Raw genomic sequence first — 10,548 nt, forward strand, 5'->3', positions numbered from 1 at the left:
AAACAGTTCTAACCTTGGTCTACTTTTAATAAAACAGACCATTTATCACAAGTGAATGTAATATCAAACGGAAGATTCTTCAATTATTATAGGTAATATTTGTAAGAACCACCATAATACAGTAACATGTAAAAGTGATTAAAAGGGTAACTGCATTTGTATTACTCTTGCAAGTAAGAGCTATATTTCTGCATGAGGTTGCTACTATGACTTTTAACATTTTTTATGTCCTAAGAACACAATGTCTTATTTATGTTTAAGGCTGAGATGTATGTATCTGATCTACGTAATCCTGTAATCTTGTTTGCTTTTCTGGTAATTATTTCACAGCAATTTGGTTATAGCAAAGGCTCCTTCTTCCCACTATGTCATTAGTACATCAGTTTGGTTATAGCAAAAGCTCCTTCTTCCCACTATGTCATTAGTACATTTCAATTTTGCTTTCACTAAAACATGGACATCATAAGCCACATCTTGCTTCTAGTTTCTGCTCTTTAATATTGGTAATAATGATGGTGAGTGCCACCAAATGCACCTATGTGTATAAGTTTTTTCTTTTTCCAGCCCCTTCGTTTCTTGGAAAAAATGAGGGACTTAGTCTTGCACAAAAAAGAAAAAAAAAAGTTATTTCCTTTGCATATATGCCTAATAGATTTTCAAGAGGAGATTTATTCAGGAACCTACCATACTAGAGATGTTAAAAGAATTTCCCACATCCCAAAATACTAAATTTGATATTTGCTGGAGAGGAAATTTCCACTTAAACCATAAATAAAATATGTCATTAATTAAGCTGGCCAACAATATAACTCACTCAGTCAATAATCAGTTCTCAATAGGGAATGTCTAACCCATATCTAACCTACATATATTCAAAATATCATTTCTATTTGCTTGTGGAGTTCACAGGTGAATTCTCTGTCCCAGATTTATCTTCTTTTGAAATGCTTAGGCCAGTATATGTGGGTATAATCAGAGCCCACATAGTGTCTAGAAGAGAGGTAATTCAGAAGAACGCTAAGTAACATGGGAAAACCGGTCCAAAAAGAAAAGGAAAAAAACAAACAAACCACGTCCCAACAGTGTGAATAATCCACAAATAGGTCAATGGAAGGAAGCAAAACGAAATGTTCCTCTCCTCAGCAGCCTGAATAAACGATCTTTACTCATAACGTTTGATAGTATCCTACCTCACTTCACTACTCACTTCCCAACTTCCTTGACTTTTCAAGGGCCAATACGGGGCATCCCTTTTTTCTGGAAATGTGTATTCAAAGAACCTGTATCAGGAAAGAGGTCAGGAAACGACAGTTCCCAGGAAAGCCGAGAAACAGGTGGGTAAGGACGAGCAGGAGCAATCATCTAGAGACTTCAGGGGCAGCTTGAAATTGACAGATGTGGTTCAAGGGAAGACTACAAATCGCAGGAAGCTCTAGTGTAGCAGACAGTCTGGGGGCTGATTGCAAGCACAAAGAGGAGGGGGTTGGGGGGGCAAAGGGTAACTCCAGAGTGGCAGCAGTGGAGCAAAAGCCAGCAAGCAGGACGAGTGGGCAGGGAAGCGATGGGATTCACGAGCAGCAGCACGGGTCAGAGCGAAGTGATGGCTTGGGTCTCGGGAGACGGGGGCCAAGGAAAGGACGTCAGAGCGGGGCAGGGGGCTGGGGAAACCGGCAGTGCCGAGACCTGAGAATCCTGTCCCTACAAAAATGCAGGGGAGCTGAAGACCAGAAGCCGCCTGTACTCCTAAATTGAAGAAATTGTCGAAGGAGCCGGTGTCGGCGGCCGCGCCGCCTTCTGTCCCGCTCCCTTTTCCTGGTGGTAACTGCTGTGGCGTAGAGGGGAGAGGGAGGAAGAGGAGGAGGAGGAAGAACAAGGAGGAGGAGGGTGAAGATGAGGCGGGGGGTGGGGAGAAGGGGGGTGCGGCCTGCACAGAGCCAGAGAAGCCTCCGCTCTCTCGTAGCCGGTCAGCCCCGGGTTTCCCCTTAGCCCAGCCCCGCATAGACTCACCCGCCTGCCTTGCCTCGCTTTTCCCTTAGCCGACTCCACGCGCTGCCGCGTCCTCACCAGAGACCACTGAACGAGTGTCGGGGAAAAAACTCTTCAGAACCGGGCCTGATTGCTTCAGCAAGTCCGACCTTTACGGCTGAGAGAGAGACTCTCAGCTTTCGGTGGGTTCCACAGCCAGACGGGCCACCATCTTACATTAGGGTAAGACTCCTCCGGCCTCTGGTGCGCAGGCGCACGCCGATCCAGCCGGGAGGGGCGGGGGAGGGGCAGGAGGAGCGGCGAGCGGCCGCCCCCGCAGCACCCTGGGAGTTGTAGTCTTCCGAGGGTAACCGCCCAGTGGCAAGCTGGGAATTGAAGTTCTCCCGGCGGAGGCGGACGGAATCGCCCGCCTCACGTGTCTGCCAGACGGCTGCTTTCGGTGTTTTACTTCCTTCTCAGCCCGCGTGTGCTGCTCCACTGTCATTGGGTCGGCGGTCTTCGGTGGTCGCGTTTTCTCGATGTGTGCTAAAATGTGCAAACATTTAGCAAGCAAACATCAGGGCAAGCGCACCAATTTGGAGGGAGACTGGGACGTCTTTTCGGCCCCGCCCACAAGAGGTGGTTAAGGGGGCGGGGCCGGGGCAGGTGGGGGCGGGGAGGAGCGCGGGATTTGATCGCGGGTGAGAATGGGCCGCTGGCTCTTTGCGAAAAGCGGGCGCTTCCTTGTTTCCCTTGTTCGTGCTTTTGGGGGCCACTACCCTCGAGCCCATTTTCACCTTTAGGCTCCAGTGGAAAGAATACCCCAAATTGTCCTGTACGGGAAAACAAGAGAACGGACCGACCTATGCACTTGCAAAAAAACGTGTTTCTGATTATGTAAATAGGAGAACGTTCTGCGGCGGACGTAGGTGCAAATTATTGTTAGGTGGGTGTCCGGCCCGTACAGCTCTGTGCATGAAATTGACAAACTGCGCACTATCAACTTAATCCAAAGAACATAAAAATGTGCAGTGATCCCTACGAGTGCTGAGGACTCTTCAATGCAGAAAATCAAGTTCCTGGTTCTTCTGGCTTGCTTCCTAGAACTCTGGTGGAAGCCGCGCTCCAAGCTGTCGTTTTCCTTTATTGCGAGTATTCAGGAATGCACACAACAAATAGTCTTTAAGCTCCTGTGTGCCCGGTACTGCTCTATGGGTAGAAATACCACAGTGAAAAAAGGCAAAAGTCATATTCTCGGTATCCAGTGTGTACCAGGGTGAGGGGGAAAGAAGAGGAAGCAATTTTTTAAACATAGATGGTTAAAATCATAGTAGGTCATAAATGATAAGGAAAGAACTTAAAATTAACAGCGAAGGGAGCTAGAAGAGGTTGCAAACTTAAAACCGGGAAGAGGAATAGGAAAGGTTTCAGTTTTAAATCTGAACCTCGTAGTGAGAAGCTTTCATTTCATTTTTGTTTCTTAATACATTCGTCGCTCTCTGTGTTTGTTTCTTCCCTCTCAAGCCTAGAGACAGTTATTTGGTGAAAGATTTTATGTGTAATAAACTCAATTTATCGCGAAGTTGAAAGTACAGCACCAGGAAATGATTACTGAACAAAGAAACCTGGAGAATCATTTGGAGTCACCTTTAGCTAGCAAGAACTGGAACATTCTATATAGCTGATGTGGTGTTTTTTTTTTTAGTTCTGAGGGTTATATTTTTTGATCCTCCATATATGCATGTTCCAATTACCCTCCACTAAACCACCCATGCCCATACCCTTCTGCCTGTATCCCATACGCCCCCTTCCTCCCCTAAGCTTCCCTCTGGTAACTATTATATTTTTCACTGATTTCAAGATTTATTCTTACTGTATTTTGCCTGTGTAATTTTTTATTATTTCCATAAATTAGTATAACCATATCAGTTTTTCACTTACTTCACCTACCATATTCACCTCGAGGTCCATCCGTTTTGTTCCAAATGCCACTGTCCCCTTTTCATAGCTGTGTAGTACTCCATTAAGTATATATTCCACAAACGTGTATTTTTTTTAATGTTTTTGGTTTTCTTGTATATATCACCAATTTTGGGTTTTTACTTCAAAGTTTATTAGTCTGCATAACTGTATCATTTGAGGGGTACAATGTCACACTACCATATGTGCACATGCTCTACTCACCCTCCACCAAACACTGGTGCAACTGTCCTATCCCCATCCTCTCTCCCCCTTTCCCTCTGATAATATTTTTCACAGAATCTAAAATTTTGTTTTGTTGTATATCACCAATTTTATAGTATAGACAAAGTAATAAAAAATCCTTTCCATTATTAAAGATTAGAACCAACACATTAAGAATTAGATGGGGGGCCCTCCTGGTGGTGCAGCAGGGTAAAGCACAGCACTAAGAAGCTAAAACCACTTCAGCATGAGTTCGATCTTCATCTGCCCTCTCCTGACCCACCCGCTGCTCCCCTCAGCAATGTACTGCGTCACTCTGCCTGTTCTGCTCCCCACCCTGTCTCTGGTGAATCCTCTCACCGCCCCTGCATCTCTGGCCTGTACCCCAGTTCTGTATGCACAAATAAAATAAATATTTAAAAAAAAAATTAGATGGGGGCTTAAGCATATATTTTTTTATACTTCCCTCCTTAAGCATCATCTAATCCAGTGGTTAGCAACCTTAGATTAGCCAACTCTCTTTTTTAAAATAAAAATTTCACAGTATCTCTTTTAATAATCTAATACGAAATCTATATATAATATAGCCTGCCCACATCCATGATTTTGCTTTTGTTTACATGCCTGACTTAGAAAAAGTAGAAAGAAAGTAATGTATAATAGTTTCTATTTAAATATATAAATGTTCAAGCATCATTATTCAAGAAAGTATAATCAATACTTACATGCTGGCATTTATAAATAAAATACGCATGAACGTGAATAGTACAAACACCAGCTGACAGAGGTGTGGTGTTTGGCCACATTTAATGGACACACTTATCTATGTCCTTTGTGTCTACTGAAGATGCTTTTTCTTAAACATTCACTGTTAGAAATGTAAAAATAAAACACAGCTTTGAGTTCACAGGTAATATAGATTTTACATACAATTATTGTATACAAGCTCTTCACTGTATATAATCCAGCATTTAAAAGCCACAAGGAACACAAAATAATTTATCAATTAACAGTCGCAGCTTTTGCCGAAAGTCTACTGGACCTCTGCTCTCTAAACGGCAGTAGTAGCTCACAGAGTCCGCGCCACTAGGGGGCAGTAATAAACCTATTGAGTCATTCATTAGCAGGAAGGAAGGGATATTTGTTAGGTAATCAAGAGTTGAGTGACAGAGTGACTGCCCTCTCTAACCAGTGCTCCTTTCACTACACTATATCACCAATTTATCATACATACATATGTATGTGTGTGTGTGTGTGTATATATATATATATACAATTTCAATTTCATGTAGAAGTGTCTGATATTTAATTCTCATATTTTAAAACTTTACTGGCACTAAATTCTGTTACCACATTTGCTGCTAAGTGCAGGATACATATATTCACTTTAAATGATTTTTTACCTTTAAGCACTGTGCTAGTTGCTGGTGATACAGTAAAACATAATTCCCTTTTCAAAGAGATTAGTGCCAACTGGAGAAGGCAGAGAGTAACATAAATACAAATAGATAAATACAAACATTGTTTCATATAGACCACTATAACTGTTGAGGTGTACTATGAAGAGGTTATAAGAAAGTTTATTAAGAGAGGAAGCTAGTTAAGATTGGTTGGGAGAAGGATAATTAGGGAAGATCTTTACAGGTTAAAAGTGAAAAATATGCAGGGAATATTAGGTAGGAAAAAACTTTGCCAGATGGCTAGTGTGTGATGGTGAAGAGGGGAGGAGTGGTGTAGGATAAATTTAAAGAGAGAGAAGGACCAGATCACGCCAGAACCATGCAAGCCATGCTAGAAATTGTTATCTTATTCCATGGGAAATTTCTGAAAGAGACATAATCTGATTCGCATTATTAGAAGACCATGCTAGATTTGAAGACCTTTGATATAAAGATGTGAAATCTCAGATTGACTAGAAAGCATGAAATAAGGAGTCTTAAACAAAGCAGAGCTGTTACCCTGCAGATTTCAAGGGCATTTAAGCAGAGTCTTGTAGTTTGCCAGCTGAAAGGCAGCTGGAGGCATGCTCATGAGATAAGAGGATTAAATAAACTTTTGATCTCAGTGATTCTGTATAACAAAAAGCCCCCCTATAGCTGAATGCCCATCATTGGGAAATTACTAATTTAATTTTCATACTACATTCTATGGACTTTTACATTGCTACATAAAATAAAGAGAAAGGAAAAGAATTATATAGTCACCTGATAGTATGCCCATGATACATTATTAGGTAATATGTAATTTACATGTCGTATATAATGTAATACAACCTTCAGGAAAAAATAATCAGTTAAAAAATATTTGAAGGGAAACTATAGCTTTTTCTTTATAAATCACTGTATTGATATATTGTGATAGATATGAATTCATTTTATACATTTCATTTAAATAGACCATTTTGCTGTGTGGAGAATGGATAAGGGGAAAAAAAAAAAAAGATGGAGGACCCTCTCTGGTGGTGCAATGGGTTTAAACTCAGCACTATGAAACTGGCCTCAGTCGCCTTAGCAGGAGTTCAATCCCCTGCCAGGGAGGTGACTCACATGGCACGGTGGACCTCCCCTGTCCAGCCCACTGCTCCCCTCAGCACTGTACCTCAGTAATCTGCCTTTTCTGCTCCCCACTCTGTCTCTAATGAATCCTTTCACCCTCTACACTTCTGGCCTTTACCCCAGTTCTTGTATGCATGAATAAATAAATCTTTTTTAAAAATGGAAAATGAAATAACTCATTGAGAAAACATTTCAGTTATCCAGATGGTGATTCTGATTGTGATAGCAGCAGTCTGGACAGAAAATTTTTGAGACCGAAACAATAGGTCTTGGCGACAAACTGGATTATGAAGTTGTTCTCATGAATGACTCATTTTCTGACTTTAATGAGCTTGTAGATGGCGGTTCCTTTGGTAAAGAGGAATGGTAAATATAGAAATAGCATCTGTAGAAAGTAGGAGAACATGAGAATAACATGAGAATAACAACTGGATGTCAGGGGAAAATAATATTGCCCACTAGAAACTGGTGAACTTAAAAATTATTGGAAATCTATTTTGCTCAACTTAATGATTTTCCCTACTAATGCTTATCAGCTTGGGTTTTGTCATAGAAGCAACAATTAGACTGGAGAAGAAAAAGGAAAACAGAGGAGGATTAATAGGCAATTAACATTATGGACTGTTTCCCATTTTTTTAACCTTCATAAATTATTAATATATGGATATTTTAAATTAAATGTTCAAGTTATCCTTGGGACATGGTCTCGTAGATCTAATGAGCCAAAGGAGGTAATCAGTTCTATGACCCTGTTATAACCAGAGTTTTCAATATTAATGAATATTAATGCCACTTTATTTGAGGGACATTTCCTCCCAAAATACACTAACTCTGTATCTTATTATTAGCTTTTTCTAGTTTTATTTAGTGAATATTTGAGTGCCAATTATTGAGATAGACAGTAGTGAGCAAAGCACTTAACTCCCTCAAAGATTTTAGGTGGCACAGCAAGGGATTTAAGTACAGCACTATAAAGCTATCTGCAGCCACCACAGCATGAGTTTGATCCAATGAGTTGGATCCCCAGTCAGGGAGGTGACCCACATAGCACAACAGACCTCTCCTGTCTCACCCACTGCTCTCCTCAGCACTGTATTTCAGTAGATCTGCCTGTTCTGCTCCCCACTCTATCTTTGGTGATTCCTCTCACTGCCTCTGCACTTCTGGCCTGTACCCCAGTTCTTGTATGCATAAAAATAAATAAATAAATATTTTAAAAAGAGAGAGAACAGAAACCAATTTTTTTAAAAAAGCAAATAGATCTTGACTTGTATGTTGTCAAAATATTAGAAAGAAAAAAGGACAGAGCAACAGAAATATCAGAAGGCTAGACTGGAAAGCCTCTCTGAAGTAATGAGTAATTGAAATTTTATGGATGAGAAGATGCCATCTATTTAAATGGCCTGTTTGGATTTTATTCTAACTAGATTAAGAGATAATTGAATACTTTGAAGCAGAAGACTGATACACATTATTTCAGTTGATCTTTTCAAATGATCAGGGTGGTTGCCATGTGGAGAAGGGATCAAAGATAGATGGTAAAAGTAAAAGTGGAGGGACCAGTTAAGAAGCAATTGCAGAACTGTAGCCTGGAGTTAATGAGTGGTTTCCTAGGGTGGGGTTGGAACTTGGGCAAGGTTAGGGCGGCATTCATTCACCTTGGGCATAGAATTCAAACAAGCACTAAAAGCTGCTGTCATCAAGGTAAATAGAATTTTGATATACCGTATTTTAAAAATCAAACTAATACAAAAATCCATAATAAACAAAATATAAAATAAAGATAAGCTCTGATTCTGATATTATACCATCCTGCACCACTTCTCTGCTAATACTAACCCCAGTTCTGTTAACACATTACTGACCAAAATAGGTAACTGCCTCACAGACTATATAGTTTGCTGGTTTGATTTTTTTTAATATTGTTCATCTAAGAATAAAAATGTCCTATTAATATATATTCCACAACTAAAAAGATCCACTCTTGTATTTGTGTATGAATAAATACACACATCTATATATATATATATATATATATATACATATTTATGTATTTGTATAATCTGTCTATAGATGTGTAGTTATGTGGATATATAGATATATATGCCAGGAGATTTGATAATAGTGTTAGTTATAATAAATGGGGAAAAATAACTGAAAACAACCCAACTATCAATCAACAGCAGAATGTATAAATTCAGTATTTTAATAAAATGCAATGCTATACAGCAAAATAAATAAATAAATGAATAAAATAATAAACTACAGCTCCATACTTCAACTTCAAAGATATAATTTCAAAGAAAGTAAGTCACAAATGATTCTACACATGTTATATAAAGTTCAAAAATAGGCAGAACTAAATAATATTTCTCTATAGAAAGAAAAAGATATCATTTGGGAAGGTTATATACAGGGAATTTCTAAGGAACTGGTACTAGTATATTTCATGATCTATGTTAAGGATACAGTGTTCATACTCTTATTTTTAATAAATGCAAAAACATGTCTTGCTCTCCTTTATGTGAAGTGCTTCACAATGAAAACAACTTTATCATTCAGGGACATAGTCCTGAAAAAAATTGAATTAGTCATCAGTTTTCGTCTGATGAAAAGACATGAAGTCTGAATATTTTGGCAGACTAGTCTAGTTGGTCATTCAAGAAATAGATTGGTGCTCCTCTTATTCAACTCTTTTTATTCAACTGCTTCAGTTTCTAAATTATGCAGCATAATGTACCACATCAACATAGTAAGAGAGAAATGCATATGATCATTTCTAATAGATTCAGAAAAAAACTTTCAATGAAACTCAATGAAACTTAATGGCTAATATATATATTTTAGCAAAAGAATAAAAAGGGGACTTTATAATTCGCAAAAACCTACAGCAAAACTTTAGTGAAGTTTTAATAACATTTTCTTTTAAACAGGATGAAGGGTGCTCTCCGCTGCCATAGCCTAACAGAACTGCAGAGTCAAACCAATGCAGGTACATAAGAAGGAACAAAAGCTGTAAGACTAGGAAAAGGAGGACAAAATCTGTGATGGTCAGCATAGAAAAATCAAGAAAATGAACAAAGAAAACTAAAGCTGCTTTTGCCAAGTTGTTGGATACAGTGTCAACATACAAAAATCTGGCCCTCCCTGGTGGCACAGCAGGTTAAAGCACAGCATTAAGAAGCTAAAATCACTTCAGCATCAGTTTGATTCCCACCCCGGAGGTGACCCACATGGCGCAGCAGACCTCCCTGACCGCCCGCTGCTCCCCTCTGCAGTGTACTTCGTCACTCTGCCTGTTCTGCTCCCCACTCTGTCTCTGGTGAATCCTCTCACAGCCCCTCCAACTCTGGCCTGTACCCCATCTCTGTATGCATAAATAAATAAATCTTTAAAAAAATCTATAGCTTTCCTATAGATCAGCCATAACAATAATACACACTTCAAAATGCACATGAAAAACATAGTAAGATTTGTTACATTTCAGAGGGGTTTGTTTTGTTTGTTTTGTTTTTAAAGATTTTTATTTATTTGTGCTGTATAGAAGTGGGGTACAGGCCAGAGGCTCATGGGAGGTGAGAGGCTAGGCCAAACACAGAGTGGGGAACAGAACAGGCAGATCGAGGAAGTACACTGCTGAGGGGAGCAGGAGAGGTCTGCCATGCCATGTGGTCTCCTCCGTGGCTGGCGGGAATCGAACTCATGCGGAAGGGGCTTTAGCTTCTCAGTGCTGTGCTTTAACCCGCTGAGCCACCAGATCGGGCCTCAGATGGGTTTTTAACAGAATGACTGGAAGTTCTGGCTTTTAGTAGTAACATATAAGATGGTTCTGATCACCTTCTTG

The 10,548-nt window shown here is 39.8% G+C and overlaps 1 protein-coding gene across 6 annotated transcripts in view; it reads right to left on the bottom strand.

Annotated features, from left to right (window-relative positions):
• Positions 1-2,245, bottom strand: part of CNOT4 (CCR4-NOT transcription complex, subunit 4) — a 107,516-nt gene extending 105,271 nt beyond the window's left edge. For all 6 annotated transcript variants that reach the window (XM_004677067.2, XM_004677065.2, XM_004677066.2 and 3 more), the window contains exon 1: positions 2,008-2,245. The gene's annotated coding sequence lies outside the window, so the exon portion shown is untranslated. The remainder of the gene's footprint in view (positions 1-2,007) is intronic.
• Between the last annotated feature and the right edge of the window lie 8,303 nt (positions 2,246-10,548).

This window comes from Condylura cristata, unplaced genomic scaffold (genome assembly GCF_000260355.1).
Source record: "Condylura cristata isolate star-nosed mole 26May11 unplaced genomic scaffold, ConCri1.0 scaffold00005, whole genome shotgun sequence".
Classification (NCBI taxonomy): domain Eukaryota; kingdom Metazoa; phylum Chordata; class Mammalia; order Eulipotyphla; family Talpidae; genus Condylura; species Condylura cristata.